The sequence below is a fragment of the Gastrolobium bilobum genome, unplaced genomic scaffold (assembly GCF_033153095.1).
Source record: "Gastrolobium bilobum isolate Gb01-03AN ecotype WA unplaced genomic scaffold, APGP_CSIRO_Gbil_v1 utg13508, whole genome shotgun sequence".
In the NCBI taxonomy this organism is placed as follows: Eukaryota; Viridiplantae; Streptophyta; class Magnoliopsida; order Fabales; family Fabaceae; genus Gastrolobium; species Gastrolobium bilobum.
Window position 1 is genome coordinate 273849 of NW_026897498.1, and position 11697 is coordinate 285545.

The 11697-nt window shown below is 36.7% G+C and overlaps 1 pseudogene; it reads left to right on the forward strand.

The window, feature by feature from the left end:
- The first annotated feature begins 4158 nt into the window (after positions 1 to 4158).
- Positions 4159 to 10599, forward strand: LOC133307422 (calcium-dependent protein kinase 26-like; annotated as a pseudogene).
- Positions 10600 to 11697: the final 1098 nt, after the last annotated feature.

The following is an 11697-nucleotide window of genomic DNA, read 5'->3' on the forward strand; positions in this document are numbered from 1 at the left end:
AGATTTTAATATAATCTATCTCAAAATAACATATTTTTGAGCTATTTTTTAGAAATTTTGAAAGTTTAAAAAATGATTTTTCAAGCTATGGGTCGCGGCTTTTCTTGACACAAAAATGTGTGATTTTTGTATTAAAAACAACATAAAACAGTGAAAAAATAAAAGGAGAACTTTCGTATTATTTTCATTTTACATAAATGAAACAATATCAATTTAAAGAAAGATTGAAACTTTCATAATATGAACCCTATATTTCGTAATAATACATTCATGAACGAAATTCCTTCACTATAGGAAACGATTTCAAACAATTTTTGTGTCAATAGATAACTAAAAGCTTGTTTCTCAAAAGTCCCAAAGCAATTTAAGGTTTCAATGTATCGATTGAAAAAAAATTGAGAGATTTTTTAAACTTTCATGTAATTTGTTCTGCCTGAGGCAGAGATGTCCAACCGTAGGTCAGGTGATTGATGTTGGATCTAGTGCTTTCTCTCTAGATACCTATGAATTAGGTATCTTGGGGGTAGCAGATCACTACACACTATATGACGGCCTTAGCCAAAGGGGGTGTGTGTGTGCGCTGTTGTGATTGCATAAAATAGGATTAGAGAGAGATCAATCATACATGTGGTCTTTAGCTCCTATTTATAGTGCTTACCTTTGGGCTTGTACGATTTAGGCTTTTGTGGATGTGGGCCTTACTCAAGTCCATAACAGTTGCCCCCAGCCCGGTAGACTGAGTACTCAGGGTGCCGGGATGTCCAAGTTCGGTCCCCTTACGTCTGCGTTTTACCCCGACTGCTACCCATCTTGGCCGCTCGTATCTCGGTTTGAATCTCGGCTTCTCATCTTGGCTGTAGGAGGTAACCGAGATTCCCCTGGATACCTCGGTTATGACCCTATCATGTAAGAACCCGCACCGTTAATTAAGGAATTTAATTAATAAATTATGAGAAAATAGGAAATGATTCCATAATTGACCCTAATAATTATTATGAGGCTCTAATAATTATAGTAAGTGAGTAAGAATTCTGAAAGTCGCTTTTCGGAAGAAAAGTGGAGATACCGGTTCTGCTAGTCGGTATAAATGCGTACCGAAAAAGTATGTCGAAAAATTATTATAAGTGCATGATAATTACTAGAATAATATATAGGACTTGTAAAACGAGTTTCAAGTCAAAATAATGAGAACTGGTGCCGGAAACTGGTACTGGCTATGAAAAGCGCGTACCGGAAAGGTGCTCCAAAATTATAAGAAAAATATGATAATTCTTGTAAAATTGAGTAGGTTAAGAATCCAAAGTTTGGGATTAAAATGCTAAGCGTAGCAATTAAAGCTAATACTGTGTGTTAATGACTTAACCGCCTATATAAGCCTTACGTGAGGGCACAAAACCCTAGAAAACAGACTCCTATGCGTGGAGGGTGGCTGACCAGATTTTCCAAACACTGTTTTTGGCTTCTCTTCTTCATTCTTGGGGTTTGAAGCCATTTCCTTTCCTTTCCCTTCTTTTAAATATTTGGTGTGAGTGAGAGTGACCTTGGGAGAGTGTTGGTGGCCTTGCTTCTGAGTGTTGGTGGCTGTGTTGAGCTTGCGAAGGGGCTGAGTTAGTGGGTTAGAGTGTTGGGGCTTTGTTCTTGGTTGTTGAAGCTCTAAGTGGTCATCTTTGTGAAGAAAGGAACCACATTGTTGTGCATTTTCGTGCACTCTTCCAAGTCAGAGTTTGGGAGCTGGTTGTGAGCTCCAAGAGCAACCATTTGCCTCTGTTTTAGACTTTGGTGAGTTGTGCCAACCTTGACCATGTGTTTTGTTGAGTAAAAGAGGTGTCTTTGCATGTTTAATGAGTTAAACAAGTAACCAACAGTGGTATGACCCTGAAACAGTATAAAGATGCATGCTTTAACGTTTGAAAGTGTTAAAAATGGAATCTTGGAGGGATATCTTCGCGAAATGCAGAAACTGCATTCTGTCGCGAAATATCCGGATATTTGCCGTGGAATATCCGGATATTGATATCCGGATATGGGGATCTGGATATCCGGATATTGCCAGAGTGATATCCGGATATTTGATATCCGGATATTGCCTATGAGATATCCAGATATTGGATATCCGGATATGTCCCCGAGGAATATCCGGATATTCTGGGTTTGCGAGGAACAGTAGCGTATTGTTCATCCAGAACTGATCTATGGGTTTGTGGACCCTAGTTTGAGGAAGTTGAACTTCTGTAATTAATTAATGTAAGTCAGAAGCAAATGATTAAGGGCTTATGGCTTGGTGAGAAGCCTTAAGACGTAAAACGTAATGGAAAGGCGTTGTCTTAATATTGTATGCTTGCGGTGCATGTTATTGATATATTGTTGGTCCATAACAGATTGTGAATCTGCTGTGTTTGGACTTTGAGCTGTGGACTCTTGGCTTTGGGTGTTAGCTTGCAAGGTAAGCTTTTGTGTCCTCGGTTTAGCCATGTTGTGGTTCCACCATGTCCCATGTGGGTATGGTTATATGCATGCTGTGTTACATGCTTTGAGATATATGAATTGATGTTGAGCTTTATGTGTTAATGGCTTTTAATATGCATGTGTTGTTCCATCTTGACGGTAAGCCTGAGTATGTGGCGTCATACAATACGGTGATCCGGGGTGGATACAAGCGGCGTCTTGTACTTATTGTGGGGTTGTAGACGTACATCCTGCATTTCTCTGGCCAGTAGATTAGTATTGACACACATGACATGATTATCTGCTGCATTGCACTGATGTAGAACTGATGATGATAAACTGCTTTTAAACATATATTGCACATGTAAGTGAACTTGGAGTGGAAGATCCTTGAGGAGCCATTGCCTTACTGAGATTTCTTGCTTAGAGATCTCACCCCACGTTTGGGGAATGCTTATTTCAGGTCCAGGTAGTTTGGTGACTGATGCCTCTGGTGGCAGGAGGCAAGAGCTTAGCTGATTATGATTTTACTGCTTATTTGCTAGCATGACTGGGCTGGATGCTGTTTATGTTTTCCGCATTATTATTATGATGTTGATGTTGAGACTTATGTTGGGCTTTGTTGCCTTATTTGGGTGAGCATGGGAGTTGTCCATGCCACTATGTTGTTAGTGCTTTTGAGTTGAGTTGTATAAACTGATAGTTGGTCCGGTCTACGTGTTGTAGTTCCGTGACTAGAGACATACATATTGTTATTTTAATTAATGAGGTATTTCAGTTAGCTGTTTATTTGCAATTACATACAGGCGATGTTTTATTAATTGGTTAATAAGCAAGTTGGTAATGATAATGACTTCATAATTGAAAAGAAAAAGATATTCCGCATTTTTGATTAAGCGCAGCTTAATACGATTCCTTTTTCCTGACGTTTACCCAGAAACGGTTCCTCTTACGTGAGAGACGATTCTCCTTCCATCTAATGATTACATTTCCACGTAACCTCCTACAACGAGTGCGACGTGTGGTATTGTCCTTCCGTCGTCGTTTTAGCATTGAATTCCCACTGCAAAAAACATCCCTCAACTGTCTTGTCTTCTTTGAAATTACCCCAATACCCTTGCCTTTTGGTTTCGCGGATTTAATTCTTTTAACTTCAATTTCCTCATAACTTGCCATTTTTATTTTTCAGAACCATTCATCAGCATTCCCATTGCTTATCGCATTTTCTTTATGCTCACCATCCTCAAACCTTCTTGAAGCTCATTTTTCTCAGGTACGGTCTACTGGTATTTCTCTCACTCATTCTCTTTCCCTCCTATTTCCTTCTTTGTTTCTTAGACATGAACTTTCCAAATATATATATGAAGACTCTGTCACAAGGGTCATTCCTAATCACCTCAAAGTTTCCCCTTTTGACTCCTTCAAATCACCCATATTTTTGTTTCCAGAATGGGTTTCATTAATGTGATTGAGTCTTTCAAATCTTGAGAGATTTTTTTATTTTTTATTTTTTGGAAACATCTTTGAGATTTTTATTTCACACGTTATGGTATCATCGGTCTCATTCAGCTATCAGGGTAGATAGAAATTCGTTTTCCCCTTCTTTTTTTTCATTTTAATAGTGAGGTTGGTGCAGAAAATCGAATACTATTTCGGGGCTTCGTTTGGTTATTGTTTCTTATATGCTTATGCTGAGGCAGTGACAAGTGTAAGATGGGAAGCAATTGTGTTGGATCGAGAAACTTAGAAGATGGACTATCTCCCTCTTTTCTTTTGAGTTCATTCTGGTGGTCACAGCCAACGATTGAAGGGGTTTCACATAACCACGTAGAGATTTCTTGTGCACCTTCACTTGTGAGTAAAAGGCCAAATCCAAATGATCCAGAGACTGTTCATCAAAAGCCTCCTGAGGTAGTGAAATTTGACAACAAGGAGAGAAAGCAGGTGCAGCAGACAACAAATAAAGAGAGTAATAAACCTTCAGAGGAACAAATAAAGCACGTGGAACAGAACACCATTGTACTAGAGCCAGGTAGGCAGAAGGAACATACTAGACCAGCAGAGCCAGCAAAACGAGAAAAGTTCCATAAATATTAAGAAGCAATCAATTGCTGGGCTTCAAGTAGATTCGGTTTTGCAGAGAGAAAATGGTTATCTTAAGGAGTACTACAATCTGGGACCAGAACTTAGGCAAGGACCATATGGAACCACTTTCCTTTGTTGGGAGAAAGCTACTGGGAACAAGTATGCCTGCAAGTCCATTCCTAAAGAAAAATTGGTGACAGATGATGATGTGGAGGATGTGAGGAGGGAGATTCAGATAATGCATCACTTGGCAGGTATTCCCAATGTTGTTCCCATTAAAGGGGCTTATGAGGATGCTATTTCGGTTCATGTTGTTATGGAATTATGTGAAGGGGGTGAGCTTTATGATAGGATTGTGGGAAAGGGATATTACACGGAAAGAAAGGCAGCTAAACTTGCAAGGACTATAGTTAGTGTTATTAAGGATTGCCACACCCTTGGAGTAATGCATCTTGATCTTAAGCCTGAGAAATTTCTTTTCGTTAATGGCCATGAAGACTTCACCCTCAAGGCAATAGATTTTGGACTGTCTGTTTTCTTTAAACCAGGTTCATTTTTTTTCTTCTTTTTCCCCCTTGTTCAGTTAAAATCCATCTCTAATTGTTTATGATGTACGAAATAATTATGTGAGTCGTATTTGTTGTAGTAACAGATAATTAATTTCATATGAGAACATGCAAAACTTTCCTGAAGAATTGAATTCTTGTTGATGCTTCCCTAAATATAACAAGTTTGACAAAACAAATATTTTTTTTTTTTGCATTGTTATAATTATATGATTGCTATGAGTGTTTGTCACTAACAATCTTCATTTACAGGAGATGTTTTCAAGGATGCGGTTAGAAGTTCTTTTTATATAGCACCTGAAGTTCTAGGCGAGCGTTATGGTCCAGAAGCTGATGTCTGGAGTGCTGGTGTGATCATATACATTCTCTTATGCGGAACATGTAAGAACCTGCACCGTTAATTAAGGAAGTTAATTAATTAATTATGTGAAATTAGAAAATAATTCCATAATTGACCCTAATAATTATGAGAAGGCTTGAATAATTGTAGTAAGTGATTATTGAAAGTCGCCTTTTTGACGAAAAGTGCAGATACCGGTTCTGCTACTCGGTATAAATGCGTACCGATGAAGTATCCCAGAAAATTATAATAAGTGAGTATATATTCCTAGAATAATATGTAGGACTGTGATTTCAAGTTTCAAGTCAAAATAATGAGAACTGGTGCCAGAACTGATACTGGCTATGTAAAAGCGCGTACCGGAAAGGTGCTGCAAAAAATATAATAAAAATATGATAAAGTTGGTAAAATTGAGTAGGTTTAGAATCCTAAGTTTGGGGTTAAAATGCTAAGCGAAGTATTTAGTGCTAATACTGTGTGTTTAATTCTTAAGTGACTATATATACGCAAATTTGGCCCAAATCCCTAGGCCATATCAGACTTATACGTGACACTCTTGGAGGATGAACTGTTTTTCACTGTTTCATTGCTCCTCTTCACCATTTTTGAGATCAAGTTGTTACCTTTTCTTGATTTCTTCAACTCTAAACAAGTAATCACTTGTAGAGTGCATTGTGAGGTTGAGGGTCACTATTTGCTGGGTTGTGGGAGCCTTTTGTGGGAGGTGCAGTTGCTGCCTCTGAACTTGGTGCTTGTGTGAACCTTTTACTTGGCATTGGTGGTGCCTAGAGCCATCTTTGGTGCAAAGGACCAACCTTTAATCATCATTTTCGCTCACTGTTGAAGTCAGTACCTTGGAGCTGTTGTGTGAGCTCCAAGAGCACCTTCTTACTCTGTTTTGAGCTTGTGGTATGATCATCACCCTTGTGCTTGAGTTTCTTTGTTAAAAAATGGAATCTTGATGCATGTAATGAACTAAAGTTGATAACTTAAGGTTGGGTAATGCTAAACACACCTAGAAATGCATGTTTTAGCTTCTGTAATCGGTAAAAGTCGAACCTTTGGATTGATATCTTGCGAAATGCAGAATCTGAGTTCTGCCGCGAAATATCCAGATATTGGGGTAGAAATATCTGGATATTGATATCCGGATATGGGGTTCTAAATATCTGGATATTGATATCCGGATATTGTCAGTCAGATATTCGGATATTCTGGGTTTCCGAGAACAGTAAAGGTACTGTTCATACAGAACTGAACTATGGGTTTGTGGACCCTAGATTGATGAAGTGGAACTTCTGTAATAATTAATGTAAGTCAGAACCTAAGTGATTAAGGGCTTGTGTCTTTGTTAGAAGCCTAAAGACATGAAACGTAAAGGAAAGGCGTTGTCTTATGTTGTATGCTTGTAGAGTTGATTATTGATTTAATGATTGGTCCATAACAGATTGTGATTCTGCTGTGTTTGGACTTTGAGCTTGTGTGGACTCTTGACATTGGATAGTTAGCTTGCAAGGTAAACTTTCGTGTCCTCGGTTTAGGCATTGTGTGGTTCCACCATATCCCATGGGGGAATGGTTTATATGTATGTTGTGTTACATGCTTTGATATTTGAAATGCTTTTGAGCTGATATGTGCAATGGCTTATGATATGTATGTGGTGTTCACCCAATGGGATATGATCCTAAGGGTAGGTACGGCAATGGGCGCGTACTGTGTGGGTAATAGACGTATTCCTACACTTCTCTGGCCAGTAGAATAGTATTGACACACATGACATGATTATCTGCTGCATTGTACTGATTTGGAAATGATATTGTTAAACTGCTTTTGAACTTATATTACACATGTAAGTGAGCTTCCGGTGGAAGATCCTTGAGTACCCCTTGTCTTACTAAGATTTCTTGTTTAGAGATCTCACCCCACGTTTGGGGGCGCTTATTTCAGGTTCAGGTAACTTGGGGGCTGATGCCTCTGACGACAGGAGGCTGGAGCTTAGTTGATTATATTTATGTTGTATGCTGACATGACTGGATTTGGATGTTGTTTATGTTTTCTGCCTTTATATTGATTTTTGAGTTGAGACTCTTGTTGGCCTTGGCAGCGCTTATTTCAGGTTCAGGTAACTTGGGGGCTGATGCCTCTGGCGGCAGGAGGCTAGAGCTTAGTTGATTATATTTATGCTGTATGCTGACATGACTGGATTTGGATGTTGTTTATGTTTTTTGCCTTTATATTGATTTTTGAGTTGAGACTCTTGTTGGGCTTGACGCCTTATTTGGCGAGCATGAGGTTTGTCCATGCCGCTTTTATATTAGTACTTTTGAGCTTGAGTTGTATAAACTATTAGGGTTGTCCAGTCTACGTGTTGTTTTTCCGTGACTAGAGACATATTGATGTTATTTAATTAATGAGGTATTTCAGTTAGCTGTCTTTTGCAATTTACATACAGGCAATGTTTTGGAAAATGATTAAGTAATCAAGTTGGTAATGAATAATGACGTCATAATTGAAAAGAAAAAGATATTCCGTAATTTTTAATTAAGCGCAGCTTAATACGATGATATCATAACATACCGGATATATACGGGGTGTTACAAAACACCTCCATTTTGGGGTGGTAAGAGTTCTTAAGATGTCTTTCCCTTGATGATCCAATCATTTTGTTTAATTTATATTTCCTTATAGGTTTCTTTTGGTTCTAAAAATTGAGATTTTTTATTTTGTTCCTTGGTAATAGGAACGGAGCAAGAAATATATTGGGATGTTTTGCATGGTAATATTGATTTCTCTTCAGATCCTTGGCTGAATATATCTGAAAGTGCAAAAGACTTGATTAGGAAGATGCTTGTTAGTGATCCTAAACAAAGGATAACAGCTGATGAAGTTCTTCGTAAGTTTCAGTTTATGATTAAAATTATTGTACTGTTAATATTTCAGTTTTTTCAAACACACACCCTAAGAACAAATTTATTGTATTTTTAAATATTTTGGACGAAAAATTCTGCTTTCTATTGCCAGACTTTCTGACTTGTGAGTACTAATTGTCATTGTGACAATATCATAGAACTTGAGGTTTTGTTACCATCTTGTAAGTGATCATGTTCCTTTTCTTTGCAGGTCACCCTTGGTTTCAGGTTGATGGAGTTGCTCCTCTTGATTCTGCGGCTTTAAGTTGCCTGAAGCAGTTTTCCTTAACGAACAAGCTGAAGAAAACGACTTTTACAGTTAGTAATTTTTCTATTACATAAATGTGTCCCAAGAGAATATATGTTTTCCACTCTTTTGGGAATGATGACTAGTAGATTGTTATATATTGACTTTTATTTGCAAAGTTGAATATGTCAACATCTTAAATTCAATTTGGAATCATCAAATTATGCTCTTTTAATATTTTCCATATTGTTCTGTGAAGGTTATTGCACAGAATCTTTCTGAAGAAGAAATTTCTGGATTGAAATAAATGTTTAAGCTGATAGATACTGACAACAGTGGTCAAATAAGTTTTGAAGAACTCAAGGTTGGACTGAAAACGTTTGGTGCTAATCTCAGGGGATCTGAAATTTTCGATCTAATGCAAGCTGTAAGTATTAGTTCAGAATTTTCTTTAATTTCCTTAACGTCACAAAATAAACCTATATTTTGTACCCTTTATTTTGGTTTAGCCAAACATTTTCTCCTGTTAGAATATTAGGATTCTCATTGCTTTAGGACTTCTTATTATGTTAGTAGGAGCAATCCTATTGGACTTGATTTGTTCATGTTGTAACTTGACCAAGATTATGATAAATGTTTTTTTATGATTAATCTTGCAAGGAAAGCTCTTTGTAATCATTTCTTGAAACATGTTTATGCAATTAAAGTAGCGAAAGTATAATAATAAATAAAAATCAAAAAAGTATTATAATAAATCACTTCTACTAGCACAGTAGCACATTGTTATAATCCATTTGTCCCATTTTTGTTTCTGATTGCAGGCAGATTTTGATAACAGTGGCAAAATAGACTATGGAGAATTCATAGCTGCAACGTTGCATTTAAACATAGTTGATATGGAAGATCATTTTGTTGACGCATTCTCATATTTTGATAAAGATGATAGTGACCACATCACTCAAGGTGAGCTTCAAGCTTGTGAAGAATTTGGTATGGAGGATGTCCTCTTGGAGGAAATGATCCGAGAAGCTGATCAGAATAATGTGCGTACATTTTACAGTAACGTAATTTAACGCATGCTATGTTATCTAATGAATGAACCCATAACGCTTGAAGAATAGGATGCCCTTAACATAATTTGGTAGTATAAAAGATCCAATTTAACCTAAAAACTTAAGTTGTTAGGTGAGATTACATTAATGCTTTTATATTATATCTCTCTACCTGGTAGATTGAATATTGATAAATCCTCTACTTAAATTCACCTAAGAAGGAAGAACTGTAAAGAATCACTTCAACCCAAAACCTTAAGGTATTGGGTGAGGGCCTTTTTAATGATTTATATCATTCTCTAACACACCCCCTCACGCAAGAGCTATTTGGGCTAGAAGCGTGGATATTGCACAGGCCCAAGTTTTGGTTTACCTTTTGTGCTTTTTTATTTTAATTCCAATTTAAAGTGAGGGGCAGTGAGGATCGAACTTGTGACCTTGTAGTCACTCAAGCTCTGATACCATGATACCATGTAAAGAACCACTTCAACCCAAAACCTTAGTATTGGGTGACGGCCTTTTTAATGATTTATATCATTCTCTAACAAGAACCAACCAAAAAAAAAATTGAACGGGTTGGCATTGTTATAAGTGATCTCATGTTGGTGTTCCTGATCGAATTGAAACTTGATACCAATTGAATGAAAATTTATTTAACATTCCAAACCATTCTTTCTTTGCTATTCTGATTTTTTATTCTCATGTATTATGTTAGGTGTGACTTGCATGATTGTTAGTTATGTTAAACAAAGATTATGCTGTACTGAAATTCCAAATTTCATTCATATTTTGGCAATGCTGTTATGTTCATGTTTTACCATTTCAGGATAGCCGAATAGACTACAATGAATTGGTGGCTATGATGCAGAGAGGCAACGCAGATTTAGGTAGTAGCAGTTTAAAGGATAACACTAGTTTTAGCATTGGATTTAGGGAGGCACTCTCAGTATGTTAACAAAAAGTGGATACATTTTTCTTGCTTTTATTAACTTAGCATTTCCCCGCGGGGTGGCTATTATTCTTTAAAAATGTTGATAGGTTTGTTTCTTGGGCTTTGCCATTTTATGTAAATCATAGAGGCAAACATGATCTTGGCAATTTAGTCTTTGATTTTTTGAATTGGTGACATATTTCATTCACACCAGTATTTATTTAAGAGAATTGAATGCATCTTTTTAGAGAAGGACAATTCATCTCAACAAGTTTAACATGAACTGATGAAAGAGTGACTTGACTATCGAGTTGGTAAAAGGAGCTTTTCAAATGGGGCCTGTCATGTTCATCACTTAGGGTTCAGAGTATTATTATAATGTCTTGCTTAATGTAAAAAAATCACAATCTGGATTTTATTTCTATCTCGCCTCTAAATGGTAGGTATGAATTGTGATGTAAAACAACCTATCTATAAAGGGGGAAATTAAAATAAATTCAAATCTGAATTTTCTCCAATGCTAAAGATTTAAGGCCAAATTTTGGTTATTTGGATTTGGAAGTCTAATTTGAAGAAGGAAATGAAAAATTGCTAACTTTCCAAATCCGCCGATTGAAACATTACCTTATATGATCCAAACACAATCTTACAATTTATAGCCATTCTATCATCATCTCGAATAAATTTTGGAATAATAATTATATTCTTATTTCCTCATGAAAAAAAATCTCGTGGCTCGAGAAGGAGCGAATATGTAGTAGTCCCGGCACATGTGTGCCGGGAAGAGAGAAAGTAAGAGAGAAATAGAGGAAAGAGGAGAAAAAAGTGAGAAAAGAAGAAATAAAGAGGGACCATGAAATATTTTTTCTTCTAGAAGAAAGCACAAAAAAGACAAAAGAAACCAAATTTTGGATATTTGTATATTAATCGAATTATTCCCTGCATACATATTATGCTTTTATACAGGGAAACATCCCATACAGGGTTTTTGACTCCTCTGTCAAGCCTTTTGATAAGGACAACGGAAGAGACACTGAACTCTGGTCAATTTGCATATATATATATATATATATATATATATATATATATATATATATATATATGAGTAAATACCTTTTTTGG